Source organism: Erpetoichthys calabaricus, chromosome 11, assembly GCF_900747795.2.
Source record: "Erpetoichthys calabaricus chromosome 11, fErpCal1.3, whole genome shotgun sequence".
Taxonomy (NCBI): Eukaryota; Metazoa; Chordata; class Cladistia; order Polypteriformes; family Polypteridae; genus Erpetoichthys; species Erpetoichthys calabaricus.
The window spans coordinates 96,618,963-96,630,269 of record NC_041404.2 but is presented as its reverse complement, the minus strand read 5'-3'; positions in this window follow the sequence as shown (position 1 = coordinate 96,630,269).

Below are 11,307 nucleotides of genomic sequence, written 5' to 3'. Positions count from 1 at the left end.
CTTAATGAACAGTAAATAAAAAGATCCAATGGCCAGGGTGGACAGAAAAAACAAAAAAAAAAAAAACACAGCTGGAGAAAAAAATAAAATCTGCAGGGGTTCCAGGCCACGAGACCGCCCAGTCCCCTCTGGACATTCTACCTAACATAAATGAAATAGTCCTCTTGGGTTCTCACGGAAGGACTTGATGATGATGGACATGCAGACTTCTGGCTTTTAATTCTTCACTGTTGGAACATCATGGTGCTTTGAGTAGATGGTAGGACACCGGAAAAAGAAACAGAAGAGAGAATAGGGGTTAGTACAGATTTTAGAGCTACCATGGATAGTTATTATAATGAATTGGATATACAGAGTATCAGGATTAAATTACAGTGAAATTATGAGAAGGCCATGTTAAAATAATGTGTTTTCAGCAGTTTTTTGAAGTGCTTCACTGTATTAGCCTGGCGATCAGTAAAACGTCTTGGTCACAGCACAGTGCAATAATAAAACATTTTCTAAAACATATAGTTCTCCACAGTCTGTATCATTCCTAAGCAATCTTCCAGTTATAGATGCGCAATTACAGTTACTAACACATTTACCGTGTAGCTCTCCCCCCCCACCCCCAACACTCAAAGCAAGTACATATTCCACCTTATTAATTTAATATTTAAATATTTAAACTGCTAAACCCGCCATCAACAACTATAATAACAGTTGGAATCGTCACTCAAAATATTTTTTTTTTGTTATAGACATAAAACAAGATGCCTATTTCCATTTGATATATCTTTACTAGTGTTCTCACCTTGCTCGCTCTCGGTCCACAGTGGTATTTGGTGTTAAATGGAAAAAAAAAAAAAAAAGAAACATTCTTTTGGGTCACAATTCACAATGGGTGGACGTGGGACCCAAACCCACGCAAGCCTTATTATGGAGCGGCAACGCTACCGCTGCACCACTACTGTTTTCAGCAGGGTGGATGTATATAATGTATGTTTTTTTATGTATGTATGTATGTAATGAAGATGAAAACAATTATATATAGACCAGTAACGGTGTACTACACGTGCAGTGAATACACTTGACTTAAGCATTCCTAGTTTTCATACTCTTTCTTTCTCTGTCTCTGTTTAGCATTCATTTGCTCAGAGGTTGATGCGCTTGCTGCTTCATGAGCCGCTCTTCTTTTCTCCACCCTAGCGGCCCGCTGCTGTCAGCATCTTTTTGCGTTAAAACTGATTTAGTTTTTGTGTTGCAATTACTTAGTACGTTTTCTTTAATTTTTCACTTAAGTGTTCAATCTGCCTCAAGAATGATTAAATATATGAAGAGGTCGGCGAAGGTGGAAGGGAATGAGAACAGTGCCCATACGCATGCACCGCACGGCTGCCCTGCTGCACGTTGCAGAGAGTTGATTCTACAATAAAATAAAAATAAAGAGTAATAAAAATCATTACCCCGAAAGAGGATAGTAGACGTCACGTAGTATATGTGTACCAAATTTCAAGTCAATAGGTGAAACGGTTTGCGAGCTACAGGTGATTTAAAATCCGGGACAGACAAACGAACAGCCATGTAGCATATTATATAAGAAGATGTATACTATATGACATACATTCAGTGTTGCATGAAAACGTTGCATGAGGCGAAGAATGGATATTTATGAGAGTATTATAGTGAGAGATGTCGTCACCCGTATTACTAAAGCTCTTTTTTGCAGCATTCTGCATTATGCAGTCGGCATTTGTATGAAGTATAATTTATAATTTTATAATTTGTTATTATCGGGCACAATGTATGGATCATCCACAAACATTAATTTCAATGGGAATTCTGTCAAGTTTTTGAACTCTGTTGATGCCATATGTACTTCAAACGGGAGCTCGATGAATAATGATTCGAAGCACTAAGCAGACATGCACACTGGAATCGTCAAGCTTGGTTAGAAGCACCGAGCAGACATGTGTACTGAGATTGCATCATGACGGGGCTTCGAAGCCTTGAGCAGACATGCGTAGTACAGAGATTGCATCATGACGAACATGCGCACTGGGTTAATGAAGGCTTCGAAGCCTCGAGCAGACATGCGCACTGGTTACTGAATCTTTGTGAAGCTTCAGCACACTCAAAGGCATTGACCTCTATATTTTTGAGAGTCTATCTGACACTTAACTCTATACTTATATTTTGTAATTCGTATTGACATTACACACTTCAGTTTATAGTTAAGTGATGGCCTGAAACTACAATTCAGGTAGTTGCTGAGAATTCATTATTGTTCTTGTGGATTGCTGTGATTTCCTTTGTCTGATACATAGTGTCAAAGATATATTGTCATATATCAAGTTTATATATACAGTGGAACCTCGGTTTGTGAGTAACTTGGTTTACAAGTGTTTTGCAAGACGAGCAAAAATTTTTAATAAATTTTCACTTGATAAACGAGCGAGGTCTTGCAGTACGAGTAGTTTTTCTGCTGAGCGTCATGTGATCACAACTGAGCTGATGGTTCTTCTCTCTCTCTCACTGCAGGATTGTGGGCAATCGTCTCCTATTCTCCGTCTGAGTCGGCGTGCCTCACTCATATAGTAAACGAGCGTATAGTGTTTACTACAGCATTAGCATTGTGACTGTGTGTGCGCGCATGTGTGTGTGTTTGTGTGCTGTGACGTGCGAGTCCCCGTCTTGCACCCTAAAACACGAAGCTGAGTCTCAGTACTTTAGCAACACAAGCTTTATTCAGCTTGAAACAGCAACAGCACGGTTATTTATACACAGACACAGCAGTCAGGTAGGGCCCTGCACATTTATAATGTTCCTTGTTCCTTGTATCACCCATTGACGGCAGGCGCTTATAGCATGTCCACGATCTTTTCGGATTCGCTTTTACGGAGAACTGCTACAGCACTGGGAGACTGCGATTGCTTTGGGACGCTCTTCCGCGTGTCGTTCCATTGGGTGCAATCCCACAAGAGTTTAGAAACTCGCTCACACCAGCCATGATTCTTTTCAAAGGTAAAGTGCAAGTTAATTTGTTTTATGTATTTTTACTTTATATTTTGTATTAATCATTTTTATATGAATAGTTTTGGGTTGTGGAACGAATCATCTGAGTTTCCATTATTTCTTATGGGGAAATTCACTTTGATATACGAGTGCTTTGGACTGCAAGCACATTTCTGGAACGAATTATGTTCGCAAACTGAGGTTCCACTGTATAATATAAAGATTAGGTAAATCGTGCAACCTTTTCATGGAACGCTTAATTTTGTTCAAAACCGTATGTCAGTATACATCTATAAATATATTTTTTTCGTCTTCATTAGGAGAATACAACAATGATACTCTCGTGTCAATTAAACTAATTTAACGTGGATATGCCAAACAACATATTTCTACATCCACTGCAGTAAGAACAGTAGTAGTAGTTCAGTTGTGCGGAGCTCATTAATTATCCCGATTAGGTGGCTCAATGGTATTGCAACTGTCTCTCAGTAAAAACACCAGGGATTCGCGTCGTTGATCCTCCTCTTGTGAAAGGTTTTTTTTTTTCCAATTCCTCCATTTAACAATGTTTTCGAACTTGGACGGATAGCGAGCGAATTGAGCTATCGAGGGAAGGTAGGGCTGCCGTACTCGGGCAGGGGGCACATGTCCCTAATTATATTGTGTATGTAAAGAGTTTCACTGTAAAATGTAATAAGCTTCATATGGTGTCATACTGAATTTGTATTGTAGAAAAACAAACTACTGTCCAGCATGCCTAAATGTGTCTTTTCGTTTCTGATCGCTATACGGCACTTCCAACTTGGGACAATTCGCTATAAACAGTTTCAGCCAATCAGCACCTTCTAAACATGCAGAATGACAGTGTGAACCTTTATTGTAGCGGCGCAGCATCTTTGTTTCAGTCAGTCATTGTCATGTTAAACTATTTAATGTTAAGTGCTGCTTGAGCTACCATTTATAGTACAACAGGTGACCTACCTAGTTCTTAAATCGATATTGAAATGCACACACAAGTCTCCTAAATTATTTATTGAAATGACTACGTTTACAGTGTCCGTTTTAGGAAGTCATAGTTTTTACTTGTTCCCATTATTAGGAATTATAATTTCTCAGTGTTATTATTCGTTATTACTGGCGAGTCCCGCACAATTGAGATTCTGTTTTATATTAATTGAACCGACTATAGCAGACTTGTCATCTTCTTAAAATGACTTTATTGATTTGATATTGACAATTAATCATAAGGTCAAAAATCAAGGAGGCTGTGAGTTTGCATGGACTGTGCTGTTTCTTTTTTTTCATGACATTGCGTCAGTAGAAAGTGCGTCAAGTTAACAATGCATTCTGTTCTAAATGACAGCGCACACGCTTTTTTAGATTCCGAAAGGCCAATGTGTCTCAGTTTGCTCATTAATATATTTTGACAGTGTATTTTAGTGAGAATGATTATAAACCTATTACCCATGTTCATTTCCCATGTAGATATGTAACTTTTGGTGAGAATAAATACAAAAGTAACAACACATATAATAGTTATGTTGCATTGTTTATGATTAACAAAATTCATCGTTTATCTGAACTGTTCTACTTATACAGTCGATTTATTCCACTTCTGAAGGTGTACATTGTCGGTATTCTCCATTGCATTTGCCCCCCAGTGTAACGTGTGCCAGTGCAACTGAGGGCTGGCAGACGAGCTCATGTAATGGGTGACAAGGCACATCCTTGCCCTGATGCCCAGGCTCTTGTCATGAATATTCCCATCTTGTGCTTTTTCTCGTTCCTGCCAGTTTACCATTATTATTGGACACGTATGTAGAGGAAGTGTGTGTCGTATTTTATATCTGTGAAAGGAAGGACGGTAAAGCCTTGAATGAAACTGAGTGTTAATGCTTTGGGTAACAAGACAGGTAAGGAGCAGGGAACGTTAAATGTGACAGTGACTGCGGGGGATTGTAGAACTGGAAGATGGTTTAAGAATACAGAAATGACAAAAGCTTAGTCTTTCAATAATACTATTTACATCAATGATTTACTCTGTTGTGCTGCAGTTCGGAAGATTACTTATTTACCCATCCAGCGCAGCCTTTGATAAGATGCATTCACAAGGAAAGGATGTTGCTGACAAAGTCAGGTGCTTTTTTGAAAGTTTGGCTCCAGATGTGCTTATCCAGCTGCTCCTTCTTATCAGTACTTGAGTGATCTTTATGTTCACCTCTGGATGAATTCGCAAAGTTTCTTTACAACTTTTTTGTCTTATTAACGCAGAAATCCCGAGGCTTTCCTTAAATTGCAGAAGACACTTGATGGCGCTGAAAGTTGTGATTAGGTATGCAGCACACGCTTTTACTCACATTGCTTTTTTGGAAATCAATAATACAAATCAGCTACAGATCTGGGAATCACTGAATAGTAAAAACGTTTAATGAGGAGTGTCTTGCGCATATACTGGTGTAATGACCATGTCGGCTTTAGTGAAGCGTTTCTTAGCCTCTCTGATATGATTGACATGGGGCAAAATATGCTCATTAATTTGTTACAGATTCTAGGTGGACACGATTCTGCACCAAAGAAAAAGGTGCCCTATGTTAATCGTTCATAATGTCTCCAAAATATATTTGTTAACTTACAGACAAGTACTACAACTGTTTTATACAAAATCCTTATTTTAAACATATTGTGCCCCGATTAAGATTCAAACTCGCGTCAGCACACTTTTCTGCTGCAGCAGGGATATCTTCTTTTACGCTTTGAACCAAAGCAGTTCGACGAGTAAGTGACCAAATTGACTGCTGACTGCGCAGATATCAATGACGTCATTATGCTAGCGTGCCTCAAAATCACGTGACAGGTGCATTTGAAACAAGCCTTGAAGCAGTGCTTCAAGCTCCAGTGCTTCGAAAGCTCGACACAGTGTCGAAACCTCAGTATCGAGCGGCCCATCACTAGTGCAGTGTGAGTTGAGTGGTGGCCGAAGGCGGGGACCTTGGCGGTCCGATCCTCGGCTACAGAAGCTGGCTTTTGGGACATGGAATGTCACCTCTCTGAAAGGGAAGGACCCTGAGCTAGTGCACAAGGTTGAGAGGTTCTGGCTAGATATAGTCGGGCTCACCTCGACGCACCGCGTGGACTCCTCCTCTTTCAGAGAGGTGACATTCCATGTCCCAAGAGCCAGTCACTTTCCAAGATTCCATTAAACAATCTGGTTAAAAACTCCACTGCCATCTCTCCTAAACACCTCCATGCTTCCACAGGTATGTCATCTGGACCAATGGCTTTTCCATTCTTCATCCTCTTCATAGCTGTCCTTACTTCCTCCTTGCTAATTCGTTGCACTTCCTGATTCACTATCTCCACATCATCCAACCTCTTCTCTCTCTCGTTCTCTTCATTCATCAACCTCTCAAAGTACTCTTTCCATCTGCTCAACACACTTTCATCGCTTGTGAGTACATTTCCATCTTTATCCTTTATCACCCTAACCTGCTTCACATCTTTCCCAGCTCGGTCCTTCTGTCTAGCCAATCGGTATACAGTAATCCCTCCTCCATCGCAGGGGTTGCGTTCCAGAGCCACCCGCGAAATAAGAAAATCCACGAAGTAGAAACCATATGTTTATATGGTTATTTTTATATTGTCATGCTTGGGTCACAGATTTGCGCAGAAACACAGGAGGTTATAGAGAGACAGGAACGTTATTCAAACACTGCAAACAAACATTTGTCTCTTTTTCAAAAGTTTAAACTGTGCTCCATGACAAGACAGAGATGACAGCTCCGTCTCACAGAACCTCCCCTCCTGGCATACAGACAACCACCAAACCTGCAGCAACTAATTGTCCGAAGCTCCCTAAGTGAACCGACAGAAAATGGCACAACTCCCTGCCTACAGGAAAGATGTAAAACGTGCTCATATTTATAATACAGACCATATAGTTATACTATCTGCCGACTAAAACATCACATAAAGGGATCATTTTCCTGCAGATCATCTAATGTGGTCTACCTAATTCTCTGCATGAAATGTCCTGACACTGCCCTCAATGTGGGAGAAACTGGAGAAACACTCTGGCAGAGAATGAATTTACACAGGTTCCACATTAAACATGGCAACACAGATGTTCCTGTAGTGGCCCACTTCAACAGCCATGGACACTGTGAGAGGGACTTTAAAGTCACAGTATTTATGGACAACTTCAGAACATAAAGTGCTGGGCCAGCTAATCAGATGAAAGTACCCCTCTACCCGACGATTCCTTCAATCCTCTATCAGAGATGGCTTTTCCTTAGGCAGGCAAAACAACTTGGCGGTAGGGCAGTGGCACCAAGTGCCACATTTGAGTACTGAGAAAAGGAACAGAATAGGTGAGGGTTAGTAACAAATTATAACAATCATGTTACATACAGTGCATCCGGAAAGTATTCACAGTGCATCACTTTTTCCACATTTTGTTATGTTACAGCCTTATTCCAAAATGGATTAAATTCATTTTTTTCCTCAGAATTCTACACACAACACCTCATAATGACAACGTGAAAAAAGTTTACTTGAGGTTTTTGCAAATTTATTAAAAATAAAAAAACTGAGAAATCACATGTACATAAGTATTCACAGCCTTTGCTCAATACTTTGTCGATGCATCTTTGGCAGCAATCACAGCCTCAAGTCTTTTTGAATATGATGCCACAAGCTTGGCACACCTATCCTTGGCCAGTTTCGCCCATTCCTCTTTGCAGTACCTCTCAAGCTCCATCAGGTTGGATGGGAAGCGTCGGTGCACAGCCATTTTAAGATCTCTCCAGAGATGTTCAATCGGATTCAAGTCTGGGCTCTGGCTGGGCCACTCAAGGATATTCACAGAGTTGTCCTGAAGCCACTCCTTTGATATCTTGGCTGTGTGCTTAGGGTCGTTGTCCTGCTGAAAGATGAACCGTCGCCCCAGTCTGAGGTCAAGAGCGCTCTGGAGCAGGTTTTCATCCAGGATGTCTCTGTACATTGCTGCAGTCATCTTTCCCTTTATCCTGACTAGTCTCCCAGTCCCTGAAAAACATCCCCACAGCATGATGCTGCCACCACCATGCTTCACTGTAGGGATGGTATTGGCCTGGTGATGAGCAGTGCCCGGTTTCCTCCAAACGTGATGCCTGGCATTCACACCAAAGAGTTCAATCTTTGTCTCATCAGACCAGAGAATTTTCTTTCTCATGGTCTAAGAGTCCTTCAGGTGCCTTTTGGCAAACTCCAGGCGGGCTGCCTTTTTACTAAGGAGTGGCTTCCGTCTGGCCATTCTACTATACAGGCCTGATTGGTGGATTGCAGCAGAGATGGTTGTCCTTCTGGAAGGTTCTCCTCTCTCCACAGAGGACCTCTGGAGCTCTGACAGAGTGACCATTGGGTTCTTGGTCACCTCCCTGACTAAGGCCCTTCTCCCCCAATCGCTCAGTTTAGATGGCTGGCCAGCTCTAGGAAGAGTCCTGGTGGTTTTGAACTTCTTCCACTTACGGATGATGGAGGCCACTGTGCTCATTGGGACCTTCAAAGCAGCAGAAATTTTTCTGTAACCTTCCCCAGAGGTCTACAGACAGTTCCTTTGAATTCATGCTTGGTTTGTGCTCTGACATGAACTGTCAGCTGTGGGACCTTATATAGACAGGTGTGTGCCTTTCCAAACCATGTCCAATCAACTGAATTTACCACAGGTGGACTCCAATTAAGCTGCAGAAACATCTCAGATGATCAGGGGAAACAGGATGCACCTGAGCTCAAATTTTGAGCTTCATGGCAAAGGCTGTGAATACTTATGTACATGTGCTTTCTCAGTTTTTTTATTTTTAATAAATTTGCAAAAACCTCAAGTAAACTTTTTTCACGTTGTCATTATGAGGTGTTGTGTGTAGAATTCTGAGGAAAAAAATGAATTTAATCCATTTTGGAATAAGGCTGTAACATAACAAAATGTGGAAAAAGTGATGCGCTGTCTTCAGCTAGAATTGGAAAGCTGAGACCGAAGGAGCATCTCTTTTTTTTTTTTTTTTTTTTTTATTATATTTTATTAATTTTATTGTAATCATTCCATACAAATAGATCAATTTTTACTAAACATAGGATTGAAAACAAATCAAACCCCATCCCTGAGAAGGAGAACATGGGCAAAGGAGTAATACCGTATTTACTTGTGTACCACGCGCCCTCGTGTAAGATGTGCACCCTAATTTTTACAAGAAAATCGCAAAAAAAATTTTTTCCCTGTGTACGATGCACGTTGTGATTGTATAGGAAGCGAGTGAGGTTGGAGTAAGACACCGACGTGAATAACTGTAATGGAGAATAATTATGTCTCGTTTAATTCTTTCCGCACATGATACAGTATATTTTATTGGAGTACTAACTGTAAGCAGTACCCCTACTACAGAACGTTCAGTGTTTGTCGCACCATACTGTGAAAGGTGGGAATGACAAATAGCCTTGTGAAACGAGAAAAGAAAGAACCGTATAGAGACAATCGGTAAAGGACTATAATGGCAAGTGGAAAATTATTGTGCTCACCAGACTATTCCAGTTTAATCATCATCTTCCGATTTGCTGCTGGATTCGGATTCGCCCTCGCTACTGACGTTGTCGCTTCCCCATAAGGCATTGTCTTCTCATCCATCGATGCTGTTGGATATGCTGCACTTTTTGAAGCTTTTCACAACCAAATCCTCTGGAATAAGATTCCAAGCAGCGATGATCCAGGCACACATCTGCACCAATGTGGGGGCTTTCATTTTGCCAGCTGGCATTTTGTCATGTACCGCTGTTGCAGCCCATTCAGTGTACATTCTTAATACATGAGCCTTAAACGGCCAATTAATGCAGACATCTAGAGGTTGGAGGAGCGAAGTCATGCCTCCAGGAATTATCACTTGATCTGTTTTCCCATCTTTCAGTCTTTTTTTAACACCTTCAGTTAAATGGCCACGAAAGCTGTCCATGACCAACATGTTTGGCATTTTCAGGAGACTGCCCAGCCGACGTTGCCACACACATTTCAACCAATCGATTACGAGATCATTGTCCATCCAACCCTTTTGTTGAGCTCTGATGATGATCCCAGGAGGAAACTTCTCATTTTTCAGCAAGGTCTTCCATTTAAATATTACGTATGGCGGTAGTTTCTTTCCATCCACAAGAATCGTCAACATCACGGTACACCACTGCTTCTCTCTGCCTCCTGTGCGTACCGGGACACTCTTGTCTCCGACTGCATTAACAGTAGTGTTTGAGGGGTTCTCAAAATAAACTGGTGTTTGATCAGCAGTACCAATTTGCCCCATTAAATATGTTTTCTGGTGCCTCAACTGAATAATGTATTTTTGGAAAGCTAGTAACTTTTCTTCATATGCATCTGGTAGACACTGCGAAATGGTCGGGCGGTGTCTTATTGATAAGCCATTCCTTCTCATGAAGCGCGTAATCCATCCGCGGCTTGCTTTGAACTGAGTGATGAGTATTCCACGTTCTTTCGCTATATCACAAGCTTTCATCTGAATCATTTCCGTGGACACTGCATATCCAAGCTGACGCCTGTCTTGAATGTAATCAGCGAGTGCAACTTCAACTTGTGGGAACTTGGCACTTTTTCCGCGAAATGCCGGTCTGTTTATGTTACATGACGAAAGTTTTTCTTTCTTCTGTCGCCAATCTCGAACACATGACTCTGGAACACCGTACTTGCGACCTGCTGCCCGATTTCCTATCTTCTCTGCTTCCAAAATCACTTTTAATTTCTCTCCTGCCATGAAGGAGCGTAAACGCTTGCTACTATCCATGCTGAATGACGACGCCAAACTGATTCAAAAACAAAGAAAACCCTACCCTACCATATTACTCGTGTATGACGCGCACCTGATTTTCTAATGCTAATTTTTGGGAAAAAAAGTGCGCGTAGTACACGGGTAAATATGGTACTTAAAGCTTGTAAACATACCTAAATTGTTGAGTTTAATAGGGCAATAAAGATAAATGGAGAAGAAAAAGAAATGTGGAGATAATTATTTCTTCTTATTCTAAAATATTATTGATTAAATCCTTCCAGATTTTCAAAAAGTTCTGTACAGATCCTCTAACTGACAATTTGATTTTTTCCAATTTCAAATAATATAAAACATCGGTTTCCTACTGACTTATAAGAGGAGAATTAGGATTCTTCCAATTTAACAAAATAAGTCTGCGTACCAAAAGTGTAGTGAATGCAATCACCGTTTGCTTGTCCTTCTCCACTTCAAATCCATCTGGAAGAACACCAAACACAGCTATTAATGGGTTAGG